Source organism: Bombus vosnesenskii, unplaced genomic scaffold (assembly GCF_011952255.1).
Source record: "Bombus vosnesenskii isolate JDL3184/JDL3185 unplaced genomic scaffold, Bvos_JDL3184-5_v1.1 scf7180000013273, whole genome shotgun sequence".
Taxonomy (NCBI): Eukaryota; Metazoa; Arthropoda; class Insecta; order Hymenoptera; family Apidae; genus Bombus; species Bombus vosnesenskii.
In genome coordinates this window covers 2,968,580-2,983,734 of record NW_022882931.1, presented here as the reverse complement: position 1 = coordinate 2,983,734, position 15,155 = coordinate 2,968,580, and the positions used below count along the sequence as shown (strand labels likewise).

General features: G+C 39.1%; 1 protein-coding gene across 1 annotated transcript in view; it reads right to left on the bottom strand.

Moving 5' to 3' along the window:
- The window catches only part of LOC117231618, a 137,476-nt gene extending 122,589 nt beyond the window's left edge, over positions 1-14,887 (bottom strand). Inside the window, exon 1 of the mRNA XM_033490218.1 lies at positions 14,657-14,887. The gene's annotated coding sequence lies outside the window, so the exon portion shown is untranslated. The remainder of the gene's footprint in view (positions 1-14,656) is intronic.
- Between the last annotated feature and the right edge of the window lie 268 nt (positions 14,888-15,155).

The following is a 15,155-nucleotide window of genomic DNA, read 5'->3' as shown; positions in this document are numbered from 1 at the left end:
AATAATAATGCAGCATTTCTGCATTCTGCATAATAATGCAAGGTTAGAAAAATATTTTCAGGCATTCGAAATTTCTCTCAAAATTCACAAAATATATTGAAAAGAATGTAATTATAGTGAAATATTGAAAAGAAATTGGTTGAAGTAGGATATGATTCTTGACGAACAAAGAGAGCATTACGGAATCATTACGTGATTTATAGAGATTAGTGGTCTGCACTATCTTCTTTGCCCGACTTATGGTATTTTAGTATTTATATTCTTCAAATCGTACGAGGTTGATTATTATTGACAAAGTTTTTAGCGTGGTGCAAACAAACGAAAATGATCTATCGATCTACGTGTGTTTACGAGTTACAATACGCAACAATGGTTGGAAAATACGCGGATGGTTTTGAACTTATGTCTGTCACCTGATGGGACGTAATTAAAGAAATGAAATCTAAATATTTCGTTTCATTTCAACAATTCTTTTATCATTTGAATCAACAGAAAATCGAAAAGGAGCTTGAAATTCGGCAAATTAAAAAAAAAACATTTGATTCAGATGAGACTTCTTGAACGTGGAAAATCTTTTGGTTTTGGTAGAAAGCTTTAACAGAGAAAGGGTTAAAAGGATCACAGTGAATCAAGGTGAGCGAAGGTGAACGACGAAAGAGATTGGCGCGAGGCTTGGCTTTATAAATTCTCGACGTGTTTTAATCCTTCTGTAAGCCGTCCAGTTGTGTCAGAGCTTTCGTTAAATTAAGGGATTTCCGTACAATTTCTAGCGTGCGCCCATGAAACCTTTATACGTATATGTATTTTCACGATACTCCGGCGTCTCGACAAGCCTACTTGTGTATATCGTGCGATATTCGAATCGATCGTCCATAAACGGATTTTCGGATAATAACGGATGATGCTCCTTAACGGTCCGAAGATGCTTTTAACCTAATTTCGCAAGAAATACTTTAGTTAAATCGTAATACCGAGCTGAGTAGTAATAATACTGCGACGAATGAATACTTAGCGTGGTTACTCGAAAATTCGATAACTGGGATTTTTTAGAAGAAATTTTTAAACGATTCCCGATAAAAAAAAAGGAAACCGTAAAAAGAATCGAGTCGACCAACAACTCTGTTAGCAATTTTGAAAAACTATTAGCCATGGGTTTTTTCGCATGGCAGAGAGAAAGAGGTAGCCCATGCTTTACCATGAAAACGTGGCTTTCATTTCTCGTTTGATGCTCGCCTCTTACGAGCGCCTGTGTTTCATCCAACGCAACGCGGATTTAATCCTCGGATTATTGATAACGAAGTTTGCCCAATTTATAAACGCGACATAGCGCGATTAAACGCGTCTGACAAAATGTTTGTCACGCGTGCCGGACAACAATTGATTTACCGCGAGGAAAAAACAGAAATATACGTCTATACGATGAGATACGAGATACGCCGATACGATGCCACTCAGCTTCCTGTTCTACAATAAAATCAATCGAAAATTCCGGCAACTCGAGCCAAATTCCCTCTCTTTCCCTTTTTCCGTCGATAGGTACGCGGAACGAACGGAATAACGTTTTCGCCGGAGAAATATCTGATCTCGTTCCTCGTCGATGCAACTCGTTTTTATCCTTTGAAATTCTAGACATTCTAAAACAGAGAACAACGAAAGGGTGAACCAACTAGAGAGGACCTTTCGTTCGGAAACAAAAATTCTCCTGGAATAGCTCGCGGTGTGCATTCCAAACACATATCTAATCCTCGTCGGTATCATAGCGACGTCTTAGCCTGAACAGAAAAAGACTAACCGGCGAACTTCAGCCAGATGAAAGTTTAAACGAGCGCGACCCAATTCCAGGGGCGTTCTTGCTGGCCGTTTCAACCCCTGTATACGAATAACAACGAGTTTCACCATTAAGCTCTCGACACCGGCTACAAACGATGATCGCCCGGAGGGTTGTTTCATCGCCAGTAAAAAAAAAACAACGCGGAAGACATGGCAATAGGATGAGAAACGGGAGGCGAGAAAGGGAAAAGTTGAACAAGTTCCAAAGAGCAAAGATGGCACTTTCACGTTTAAAGACGATTTCCAAAGACCTGGCTCTAGTGCGTATCCGATCTTTGGCAACAATCTTAGATAACTAGAACATCGAGCGACTACTCCAACGAACGAACGAGTAAAATTCGAATGTTACAATCGAAAAAGATGATACAGCGAACATAGATAAATACCATCGAATGCTCCTCCAATTCCAATTCTTTGTTCTTCTACCTCCAGAAAATTAAATCATTGTGTTGGATGATTGCTCCGTACTGAAGGATGGGAATATGTGCCACTGATGAAAGAGATATAGTGATATCATAAATTTAGTTAGGTGAGCTAAAACCATATACGAAAGAAGATTAATAAAAAGTGCAGTTGATCAGCTTGGCTTCTGACAGGCTAATATATTTCAGCGTATGGTAGAACGAACAGATATTATAACAATGTTGTAGAACCAATTAGTTCGTTCTAAAATAGTACAACGCATCGCTCATCTGGACAGCGTATAAGTAAAGTTCAGAAGTTTGACGTCGGACGATTTTATCGTACAAACATGAAACAAGCGTGATTATTCATTTACAACCCGCTACTTTACGTCGAGCAACGAGAGTAAAGCTTAGGATAAGACGCCTGGCTAAGGTTTTTCAAAACGTAGGCAGAAAGAAAAAGGGAAGAGGCCGGCTAAACAGCGGAAGCAAAGGAAAAGAAAGAAATGATGGAGGTACTTCGCATTCCCAAGCGTGGCTCTCCAGGGTAAAAGGAGGTAAACACACGCTCTTGTGCTTAGTAGAGCAAAAGCTGCAGTCTGCTGTACGATCCTAATACTTCTACAAGCTGTGCGTAGTGAGGGATAAACGGAAAGCCCGCGTAAACTCTTGCGCTCTTCTCTTTTGTTTTTCTCGGATTTTCTGGTTACCTTTCGTTCTTCTGGATTTACTCCTGCAAATTTGATCGTTTCCCTCGATATTCATCTTCCTATCTCTTCGAACAGTTCGTCATCCCTTTGATTAGACTTTTATTTCGCCTCTTCACCACCATCAACTCTCATCGTCGATCGTGTGGCGTACTAATTCAATCTATCCTTTACAAAATACGCGTTTATCCTCCAATTTAGCGACTGTCTTTCTTCATCTCTGGCTTTTCTGTTTCAAATATAAGCAACGAGTTCGAGCGAAATTACATTCTTTTCCTAGCCTCGTAATACCTTTATCGCTCGCCCGTTTTCACTCCCCTTTTCTTTTATCCTTTTTACTCTAGTCAGCAGTTGAAACACCACCATCGTTGGAATGGATCACGGGCCAAAAAGGATCAAAGGATCACCGACGTACAGACTGGTTTCTCGTATTTTCTAGAGGTTTCGCACGGAATAAGAAAGCTAGGAATTTCGAGAAGTGCGGTTCCTACGGGAACGTATGTAGCTACGTGCCACTAAGCTCGAAGAGTAATTTCTTTCGGCCGAATGTTGATTGCACCATTCCACTTCGCCGTTCGCTAACGCTAAATGTACTCGCAAAGCTGGCCTTTTTAGGAGACCCCCTTTTCCTTCTTGTTAGCCACCCTCCTTGGCCCCACTCCTTCGGCCACTGTGGTTTAATTACGACGCTTTAATTACGCCACGACCGTGAACTCGAATCTCCATTTGTGGTCGGACGGTGTAAAATTGGTATCTCTTCCTGATATACCCGGGCGAGGATGCTCAGCCCAATCCACCAAGTGGATGTAAACTAATGCAAAGAAGAAGCTTTCGAGGGAAACGTAACAAGACGGCGAGCATCGCGGCAGCTCTGCCAGCAGAACGGTTCGTTTGATGTTCTAATTGCCACGTTGCGAATTTTTCTTAAGTTTGATAATTGGCTGGCGTGATTTTTCTTTGAATGTGATAAAGTGAAGAAAATTGTGCACGGGAGAGAGAGAGAGGGGAAGGTGCCTTAAACCGGTCGACGTTCTTATACGCGAACAACCCGAAACGAGGTGAAGCACCATTAAAATGGACTATTTTGTGTCCAAACGACGAGTTCTTCGCTTCGAAGAGAATGAAAGCCTCGTTTAAGTGTAACTCGACTAATATTGCTTTAGAAATAATTACTGCGGAATATAACGATTTTTTAATAGAAACGTAATAATTACCATTGCAGAATTTAAAATTAGGAATGAAAGTGTCAAAATCCTCGTTACTTTGAAATCGTATAAAATAATAAAGATAATAATTGGGAACGATATTAATTGGGAAAACAGCGACAAACGATGAAATTTAAAGGAGAAACGAGAGAGATGGGAATTAAATTGATCGGCCGAAATAGAGATTTTAGACTGTTTAAGAGACGACATATGTATCTTTGAGCGGAATTCATCTATACACGCGCGTCTGACATTCATCGCGTGTCGCTTTTCTTATCCGTAATAACATCGCTGGAGAAAAGACACTTTGCTTTCCAACATTCAATTTCATCTGGCGCTCACACAGCCAGTGCTTCGTCGCCAATTACCATGAACTTCACCATCCAGAGTTTCATATCATCTTTCCTCCCACCAATTTCACCCTTTTACAACGACACCTTCGCGCTAACCTCCTTTTCCCAACGCGAAATAATATTTTCATAGGGATGATGCGAAACGAAATACGACTAGTTCGATAAAACGAAGGTAAAAACTCCCTTTCGTTCGAGCGTACGATATTATCATCGATTCCGCTGACTTCTCGATCTCCCGACCATGAAAGGTAAATGAACCGATAACGAATAACCGGTAATTACGTATAGTAATTGAAGCGACCGAAGAGCATCAATTAATTTGACCCCTTGCTTGCTTTCTAGAGCGATGTTAAACGAGGGTGCTCCAACGCTTGCTCGATGCTAATGAGTTATTCGAAACGACCGGTGTGAACGCACGTGGTAACGAGGGTTTGTGTTCTTCCTCTGTTACCGTCTATAAGAGTTTTCGAAATTTCCTTGTTGCGGAAGCTCACGATTTTTGTAACCAAAGTCTAATGGAGCTTAATTATTTTGCTTCTCTGACGGTGCGCTCAGATAATCAATAATATTATCAATATTTCAAGCTTCTCAACACCATTGTATAATATCGACGATATTGTATTAACAATACATAATAACCCTTTTAGTTGAGAAGCTTAAAAAAATGACAATGAATATTGATAATCGGAAAGCATCCTAAAATGGAGGAGTCGACTCTGGCCTTCGAATTTGTATGTCCTAATAGGAAACATTTTCGGTGTTTTGAGAAAAACTTTATCCCAAAGCTTAATTTAAAATTCAAATATAAGAAATTCCTTTAACGATAAGAAAACACGATTGAAAAAAAGATAAAAGCAGTCACGAGGGACATAGCAGGATTACAGAAAGGGATGAAACATAAAATATAAATGTTCGTAAGACTAAAATTTCATCGAAAGAATTCTATATATTATATAGAAAAAAGACTCGGAAATGAAATATAATGATTATCTACGATTACTCGGTTACTAAAAATTCCTTCAATACCAAACTGTTATAAAATGTGATCTAAAAATTCTATCAGTCTCTATCGATGCATTTCGTATCTTGCAACATTTAACAAGGTCCAAAAGTGGTCACACGCATCAAGGTAACATCGAAATGCTTTTTAAACCGAGTAATCCAACGACCAGCAATTACGACCGGCAAATTCGTGCACCCACCGCGACAAGTATTAAATCACAATACCGAGAGATATCCCGTAAGTTGGATTAGCGGCGACTATGGCCAGGCTTACGGAAAAACGTGTACGGAACGGATTATGTCTTGCGGAAATGAAGCTTCGGTCGACGTACCGTCGCGTCGTCTCGTCACTCTATTCGTATAATGAAACCGCACAAAGATAATCTGCGGCCCGTTTAAACCATTAACGAAAACACGTTGCTTATTCTGACAGGAGATACATTTGGCGGCCAATATACACATTAAACGCAATAAATTACGTAATGCAATTTCAAACGAAACCAGATAGCCGTGGGGGGCAAACGAAAACATTTCCAGATCCGCGTTCCGTATTATTGTAATCTATGGTTACTCGCCAGCACGTTTCAACTTTTATCTAATAGCGTTCAACTGCCCCCTTTCTCGAATATATACTGAAATTAATTAAACTCGTATCGCATAAAACGAATAACGATACTGGAGTCCCTTCCGATGAATAATTTAAGTTTCGAATTTGTTTCTACGAGCACGAAGAGGATAGTTTCCTTTCTTTGTAGTTCTTCGAAAAGTTGCCGCGGATTCTTCGGTGCACGTGCACTCTCGATGTTTCGTATAGCTGTCCTTTCTAAGCGAGTTAAACGTCCGAGAAGAAACTCAACGCTAAATGAGTACGTGTTTACGCGAAATTCATGTTTTTATGAATATAACGAATGCAAGATTATAAATACGCATTGTTGATTCATTATTTATACGGAATTCCGCATAAGCTTGTCGAAAGGCAAATAGTTTTTATAATTGGAATTCATATAACAGAAATCCACTCATTCTTTTTATTTATGATTTTTCGTTAAAAATTCTCATCCGGACTAGTGAATTCAGCCAATGAAATTTCTTCGGACAACAACTAAAATTTTACGCAAATAAACGAAATTCTACTCTACTCTGTTTTGAATATTTATATATTTTTCTAGATTACATGTATCAACACGTTCTATATTACGTTCTACAACTTTGAATTTCTTCTAAATGCATAAATATCCTCAGTCTCCTCATCACCGTATCTATAGGAAAATCGAAATACGAAAAATTCTTTTTCCAGTAAATTACCCAAATTTTCCTAGTCGTAAAAGGGTTTGAAACCTAAGAGCAGGATCCAGAATTCGTTCAAAGACAATTCGGAAGTAGGAGGAAGTTCCTAGATTCCCGAATTCGTCGTAGGATTACCGAATTTACGATCACGACAGATGAACCCATGCGCGTTTTCCAGGCTCAGAGGGCGGAGAAGGGCCGTGTTGGATTCAAATTGCGCTCGCGTCCGACTTATTTGCAAAACGTTAGCGCGCTGGAAAGCTAGGTAAACGACGTCACCTGGTGCGCGTACGTCGCGGCGTCACTGCGTCCTGATTGCGAGCGCACGCGTCAAATAGGGCGGAAAGAGGCTTCGCTGTTGCTTCACGAGCAATTTCATTTCCACCCGTGGAAAATTTATGCAAATCATCCCTCGCCACGGCAACCCGTGGTGAAAGAGCCAAGGCTCCAAGCATAACGAATTCGCAGGATTATCCGATTTCCCTGGGACAAGAAGCTGCTAACACGCTCGACGCGAGATCTCTCGCGTGGCCTGGAATCGAGAAAAGTGGCCGGCTCGTCTGCGCCTAATGCGAGAGCTAGGATACTGCGCTGATTTAAATAGATGAGATTGAATATGATAGACTGAATATGATAGATGAAATGCTCAATTTTTAACATTTTCGCTGGCGAATATTTGTTAATTCGATGAATTCTGACGTAACGTAAGCTGCGAGGATCTGTCAAGAGGTGGAGGATCGAGCAAAAATATCTGGGAACGAACCTTCTGCCGCCAAGTGAAAGATGAATCTGGACAAGCAGCACCCTACGGATTGAGATGAATTACGTTCGTATTGAGAACAAAATAGAGGTTGACTAAATGCTGGGTTTCAAGGACCTTATGGAGTGTGACTTCCCTACTTTGTTGTCGAAGCATGATTAATCGTAGAGAAACTCGCAACATGAAGGACGTTACACTATCGTGTAATAGAAAATTATGACCTCGTCTTTCGAAGTTTCAAAAAGAAAATAAGTATAAAATATTCTTTCTCAATATGCATGGAAAAAGATTTATGAAATAGGACATCAAACAGCCTGAAGAAAATTCGATTTGAAAAGAGCTTCATATTTTTTTAAAGAGAAGTTATCCAATTAGCATCTCGAATTTTTATTGAAAAAGCCCGAGTTATAAAAGTTGTTCGACCTTCCGTCGACTTTCCACTCCTGCGACGAAATAATTCGTCCCGAGAGGAGAAGAGCGATTGAATATTTATAAGTGGCTATTTTTTTTAATTACTTAATTGTCCGACGACTCGTCGACTCATAAATTTTTATATACAGCCCATTCAGATCACCCATATCTTTTATTTAGGTCGTATTTAAAGCAAACCGTCGAGCGGACTGTGGTCGAAGATCACGATCATATCGTGACGTAAGCAGTATGTTTGCTTCTGACAGGTATGGAAATACAGGCGCTGGCCTGCAAATTGCTTCTTCCACTTTAAACCGGCCGTTTTCCGCTTGATGCTGGTGACGTCCGACCGTCTGGTGCGGTTGCTGAATGCTACCTACCCTTCGACCCTTCGATTTTTAACCACCCTTTAAGGAACGATCATTTAACCGTTCTACGGCTAAAAGTTTCAGTCAATTTCGTTAAGGGATAAAAATACTTGAAGAATTCGTTTAAAAAAAAATTCAACGTTAAAGAGCTAGCGTCATTAAACCTCCCAAGAGCGTCGATTCAATTTTCCAACTATCGGCTTATAGCGTTCGTAAGAAATAAAATTCAAGCTGAAACGATCATTCGCTCTTAAAAAAAAAAAAAAAGAAAAAGAAGAAATATTACATGTATCCAACCCAGAAGTAAGAAAGATGGGAGAAATGCGAGAGATACATACCAGTCGGAATAAATAAATAAGTAAATAGATAAATAAATAAATAAGCAAGTAGAAGGAACGTTTATCTTGAAGGATCGTGACATTAAAACGGATGTTCCTTGATGGAAACTTTGGGAGGATGAGAGTATAGATGTTCTCTCGCCTTAAGAGCAAATTTCTCCGGAGGAAATGTAACGTTGAAAAATCTCGAAATAAGTCAAACTATCACTCATGAATTTTATTTCCCACGCGCCAAATGGTCACGGCGTCACTCTTTCCCCCACCTCTCTCTCTCTCTCTTTCTCTCACACACTCTCTCTCTCTCTTTCTTTCTTTTACACACACTTATATTCCTTTTCCTGGGCCAGGAGAATCGCATTTGCATAACATAAATGTACGCTTCCGAGGGAAAGAGAGGTAGAGCAGGAAGCATAGAGGGGATCGTCAAGAGGGGTCGGACAAACAGACAAACGGACAGCAAGCGAGGGTTTCTGCACGGTAAATCTTTGGATACGACTCTCGTCTCGGTGGTACTTTGCATTCGTTTCTTATTCCATGGCTCTTTTTACAACTGTCGCATACTTTCGGCCTCGCGAACACTCGAATCTCATTCGAACTTCAATCGGTTTTATACCATCGTTTTGACAAATTATTTTTCACTCTCTTGGCCATCCATTGACTTTTGGTCAAGTCGAAAGTATTGGACGCAGTATCTTTTCGCAGCATCCGTCTCTTTCTCTGTGCACAGCGTCCGCTTCCTGACACTTTATGGTATCGAAAGTGGAAAATACGATGAAAACAATTTTCTTGCTGTCGGGTAAGCTCTTAATGCTAGTTTGTGACCTACGCGGCGTCCCAAACTAGGTGATGCAATTTATGTACCGAAATAAGGGTAGAAAAGTGTTCAATTTTCCAAGACATTGGATATTAAATTTTTTTTTAATTATAAACGATGAATATAGCGATGATTTTATATTATATAAAATTGTATTTTAATGGAATTGACGTAACGTGGCCGTACAAAGCTGAACAAACTAAACGAAATATTTTTAACGTAATCCAGCACGCAACACACCCGAAATTTTTCAACGAAAATGGCTCCCCAATAAAATATCTTGTTGGTTACCCACTCGTATAAAACACGCTAAATTTGTATCATCTGTTTTGCGCAGTATTATTTCACCGGGAATAAAAATGGTTATAATTTTTGGTAACAAGGCGAAATATTCGCCGCAACGATAGCATCGAGCGAAATCTGCCGCTCGATCTGCCAACATCGATCGTTAACCAACGTCTCTAACACGTTCCCTCTGTGAATTTATCATCATTGATTTTTCGAGTAATGGTTTCCACCGATGATATTAATAACCTACTAGCAGCTACGCGAGAGATTGGCTGTAGAAACAAAGGGAGAAAAAATGATGACAAGTTAAGCGGTCGGAAAATCGTAGTAGTAAGCTTTCTAAATGGTCTTCAAGTTGAAATTATCTACCGGATTCTCTGGCTGTACTTGAAAAATCTACTTTTCAAAAAGAAAGAAAGGAAACAAGAGAGAAAGAAAGAAGATAGCAAAATAGTGCTTAAAATTTTTCAGAAAATTATTCCGGATCTATATCTTAAATGGAAAGAAGTTTTTAAAATTCTACGCACGTACAAACGTGAATACCTTTATCGTTCATTTCTATTACACAAAACAGAAATGTTAAAAAATTATCCAGGATCATGAACGATCGCGTAGGAAAACGTGACGTAATTTGCAAAAAGAAAGAAAGAACATTAGATCCCGCCTGTACGTTCCAGTAAGACGTTGTTGGCTGAATTTTAATTCTCGTAATTTGTCATTAATATTCGCATCGTGGTAACTACCGTCTTAATAGGTATTTATTTTATTTATCTTTAAAAAGCACGATGGAATGAGAAAAAAGAGCGATATGGTTGGTAACGGTAAAAATAATCCCGACAAAAGAGAAAAAGAGAAAAAGAGAGAGAACGAAGTCGTGGCCAGTCACTTTGTAACGTACCGTGCTAGGTATTTAAAAAATTCAATTTTCCGCAATAAGAAGTTATGCGCCGTATCAGGGTGCGTTCGTTATGGAAAGTGTATTCATTTTCCACGCGGGAACTCTCCCTTCCATGTTATAATAAAAGGCTGCACAGAAAGCCATGTGCGTGTGTTCATTAAAATTCAAACGTGTAGTAACAAGGTATCCTAATTAAATAAAACAGAACGTCGCAAAAGACATTTATTTATTCACGCTTCGATCACGAAGAAACCTTGGCTAATTAAATAGGAAATTTATACTTAAAGTATGGCGTGTAAAAAGGACGCAAAAGAAAGCCTTATGATGGTGATTTAATAAAAGTATCAAGACTCTACAGTAATTTTACGAGACTGCAATAATCAAAGGTCTTTTATCGATATACGTTTTTCGATATCATTTTCCGTCGAATCTTCGATGTACGCTATTGAAAATGTTTAGAATCATTATATGAGCTAAAAGAATTAAAACAAATTAAATAAATTTATAGAAAAGTAAGTTCAGAAATTTACTATTTTGAAGAAGACTTTGGTAAAAAAAACTATATCAAAGTAAAAGATACTAGTATTGATGCTTTTAGTATTAATTTCATCGTATTACTAATAAAATTAGCGCACGGCTCGATAAAGATACGATTGAGAAAGTAATTCCAAATCTTTTGCCAGCAATGAATTTATCGTGTTCGGCTACACTCCATTTGAGCTCGAAGGTCTTCCACTTACATCATTACATTCACCCAACCTCCCTGAAATCTATCGCTATTTTGGTTCAGACATGTTCATTTACAGCCTCCTTCGTCAAACAGCCCCGACCTTAATGCCGATTGATCACCACTTCTTGTTCACCACGTCACGCTTCCTCTGTCGGGCGCAAACTTCGAAAAGTTCAAGGTACATAGATCCCGTAGACCGTAAGGCAGGAGAGATAGTTGAACGCGGTATAACTCAGGAACAATTTCCACCAGGCGACAACCAAGCTGAACTCCACTTTTCGATTCGACCCTCGTACCGACCGTTCATTAGATCCTTCGTACACGTTTTGGGAGGGGGTCTCGAGTTACGTAAAACACGGAAACTCTTTTTGCGAACTACTTCCAAGGCTGACCATAAAAACAAGGCCGCAGTGTATTTAACCAAAGTTCATTAGCGCTATTACGACAATTACGTGGTACGAACCTATTACCAACGATTAAATCCCAATCTTCGATTTGTATACGAAACTTGCAATCAAAGGAAACGACCAAGTACTAATTTGAACCATACAGAAAATGATTATTTTGCGCGAATTCGATTTCCGAATGGGAATATCTTCGGGAATGAAGTAAACGATTATACTTGTTAGGGAAAGGTAACTCAATTTTTCTGTTCCATGATTCTCGTTTATATAAAAGTAATATAACTTCCTCCTAACGTCCTTTATTCCCAGACATCTTTACGGCCTGAGGTCAGCCAGTTATAGTGCTTCAACCCTTATGAAGAAATCGTCGTTGCAGAAATTTTTATACCCTCGGTAACAGCCTTCTTCTATCATCGTCTCGAGTGTACTTTCGCGTCGAATATAAACGAACAATAAAAATTGCCCGTGAAAAAAGGTGGTCCGCTGCACAACTTGAATATTTTTTCCTAGGTGAATCATTCCAAAAATCAAACGAAACGCTGATAAATCGCCGATCGAATCGGCAGAAATATAAATATACGCTGGGACAATGATGGTAGATTAGAATAGCATTTCACGATGAATAGTAAATATACTCATGGTGAAACGATTATTGGCAACGGGAAAATTTACATGGGCAAACCGTTAGTTTCGAGTGGATGAACATCACCAGTCAGAATGACGCCGCCACTGTTCTCCGTTATACATCCAGTTATAAACGAGCTATACGACCTGGAATTAATACGGCCGCAAATTTGTATAAGTTAGAACGATATCGCGGATGACTTTACGTTTAGAAATATAATTGATGATAAAGCTAAGAACGTTGCTCACTGCAGTATTCAAATACTTGTAGGTATCGAAGGTAGGTTGTAACGAAACATTCTGACATTTTGTTAGCAATGTGATTAGACTCGACTATCATGATAATCTGAAGAAATATATAGGAATCACGAGATACTTAACATATTTATATCTCGCAGAGATTACTAAATTACTAAGACAGTCAAATATCTATTATATTAATATTAGTAAATATCTAATATATTATTAAATATTCAGTGGAACTATCTTTAACGTGTACTGTACGCCCGAGATGACTATTTTATTTTATAAAATAATTTCCAATTTCACTTTATATAATTTTATATGATAAAGTTTCCTACTAAAATCATGACAATAGCGTTTCGTTACGATACTACCGAAGTTTCAAAATGGTTTACTTGGAATATACACGTAAAAGGTTTCTTTGATAAGCGTTCCAAAAACTTTCGCGAACCACCGTAAGATCTAATAACGAGACAACGGAATAAAACGTAATTAAATTAGAAGATATTATAACAGACGCTAAAGATACTTCGTGTTTGAAATAGAGAATCGTTCTACTGGGTCTAACCAGAGGAACGGAGTTTCTCCGTTACATTTGACCCAGCTAGAAATCGTTCATTAGTTGAGGTTACACGTGGTGGCGAACTTACAGAAATTACAATGACTTTTATGGCTTGATGCCGACCAAAATTTCGCCCATCAATTCGAAACGTTTCCGGCCGTCTGTTTCGCTAACACAGCATAGTTTTGCCGTTGCGAAATAGACGGGGGCACGAGACTGTAAAGAGTCCAGCAATGTAGCACAATAGAGGGAATTATACCCTGGTTCGAGTCATAAAATAGATTACAAACAGTTTGCAGAAATGTTTTAGAAGATTGTTACGATAACGATTATAGCATAATGTAACTTAATGTTTTTTATTGTTACGAAATGGTTGAATTATTACCGAATAAAGATAATCCTATAAATAGCGAATAGGGAAAAATATTACATTTCCAAGAGAGAACAAGGTGATTTAATTTTATATGTACGTGCAATTTAATGAATGGATTACGTATAGGAATTGAGTATTGATCACATTGTATATATTGACAGAAACGAGGGAAACAGAGAGAGAACAAGCACAGCTTCGGTTCTTGCCTACACAAGCAAAACAAACAGATTTTTTTTTGAAGCGAAAGTCCTTTCTAGGAAATCCTCGAACCTTGTATACACATTTCAGTTAGGAATACCGTTTAATCTTCCTTTTATAATTAATTCATATTTACATGCCGTTTAATCTTTCTTTTATGAATAATTTAATTCGTATTTTACAGATAAATAGTTTTGTTTATCACCATGGCGAATAAACAATATTTTGTTGTAATTAATTACATATTCAAATTGATAAACGTTTATATATAGTTTAAAAACATATTTCCAGTGAGTCATAAAAAAATCTTTCAGCTACTAAAAATAAGCTCTCTTTACGTTGTGCTATCGTCAATATGTAAAGCAGTAAGAATCTATACGCTTAAAATATAAGAAAATTATGAAGTATAAAACAAAATCTATGATACGCAATTCATTCATTCTTAACGTGTCGCTGCGGATAAGCCATGGCGCGTCCTTGGTTACATCTCGAGAATCGGGTATCGATTGCTTCTCTCGCACGCCGATGAAAAACGAGGGAAAGAAAAGAAAACACACTAGAGCTCGTGCTCCCAGTTCCGACAAACAAACATGTTGCCCCTAACTTTCAACCTCCTTTCTACACGCTGGCAAAGCTTGTACGACAATTCTCTTTAATTCCAAAGCGAAGCACGACGTCAAAACAGTAATTCTACTCGATCTCGAATTCACGGAACTTTCACTATACAGTATCTCTAACGTATCCTCGAATTCGTAAATCTTGCGCTGATCTATGTCACTGCTGTGACATTCGAAAAAAGTGACGCAGAAAATATCGAACGCTCGCAAAGAAACTAAAAAAGTGATTGCTCGACTTACCGACTCACAGTCCTTGAGAAGAGAAAAATTCGCAGGTAGTGGTGCTACGACTGGAGGTGGTTGGCGGCTACAGGTCGGCGCACCACTAGTCAGGGATCAGCTGATCGATGAATGACAAATCTGATGACTCTACACTCGGTACGGGAAGCGGGCGATTCACCACCGAACACGAAACCCTCACCGAACGAAGATGCGCGGACGACTGACTGCCGCTGCCGTCACGGTGGGGTGTAGCTGTGCGCTGATTCTCCACGGCTTCCCCACTTTCAACCCCATTCTCAATCCCTCCTTGTCGCGCCACTCGACGGCAAGCTCTTTCCTTTCGCCCCTTCCCGAACTCTCTCTTTCTCTTTCTCCTTTCCTCGTGCTACCTATCCCCCATCGGCCTTCCTCTGTTTTCCTTCACCCTTTTGCACCCGTCTTTCATCCTCATTCTTCCTCTTGTTCATCACGTTGCCGTCTTCTTACCGTCCTCTTCCGACATTTCTTCGTTACTTGG